This window comes from Arachis hypogaea, chromosome 2, assembly GCF_003086295.3.
Source record: "Arachis hypogaea cultivar Tifrunner chromosome 2, arahy.Tifrunner.gnm2.J5K5, whole genome shotgun sequence".
Lineage (NCBI taxonomy): Eukaryota > Viridiplantae > Streptophyta > Magnoliopsida > Fabales > Fabaceae > Arachis > Arachis hypogaea.
Window position 1 is genome coordinate 20,311,003 of NC_092037.1, and position 748 is coordinate 20,311,750.

Below are 748 nucleotides of genomic sequence, written 5' to 3' on the forward strand. Positions count from 1 at the left end.
ACAGATCCTGAGGTGAAAAGAAATACCATTCCTTCACCATATAGGCGTGTAAATTGCCTCCATGCATCATTCTGGCGTTCAAACGCCCATTGGTGCATGTTCTGGGCGTTAAACGCCCATGTGATGCTTGTTTCTGGCGTTGAACGCCAGTTTCAAGCTTGTTTCTGGCGTTCAGCGCCAGATTGCCCTCTGTGTGCGCATCCTGGCATTAAACGCCAGGATGTAGCTTGTTTTGGGCGTTCAGCGCCAGAAAGATGCTCTGTTCTGGCGTTGAACGCCAGCCCGTGCGTCCTCCAGGGTGAAAAATTTTTTTCTTCTGTTTTTGACTCTGTTTTTAATTTTTTTTTTTTGATTTTTTCGTGACTCCTCATGATCATGTACCTAATTAAACACAAAAATAACAAAGAAACAAAATAAAATAAAATTAGATAAATAAAATTGGGTTGCCTCCCAACAAGCGCTTCTTTAATGTCAATAGCTTGACAGTGGCTCTCATGGAGCCACAAGATGATCAGGTCAATTTAGTGTGTTGTCTCCACACCAAACTTAGAGTTTGGATATGGAATTTGAACACCAAACTTAGAGTTTGGTTGTGGCCTCACAACACCAAACTTAGAGTTTGACTGTGTGGGCTCTTCTTGACCTTGAACTGAGAGAAGCTCTTCATGCTTACTCTCTTTTGCCACAGAGGGATGGCCATGTGCCTGAAACACAAGGTATTCCTCATTCAATTGAAGGACTAACTCTC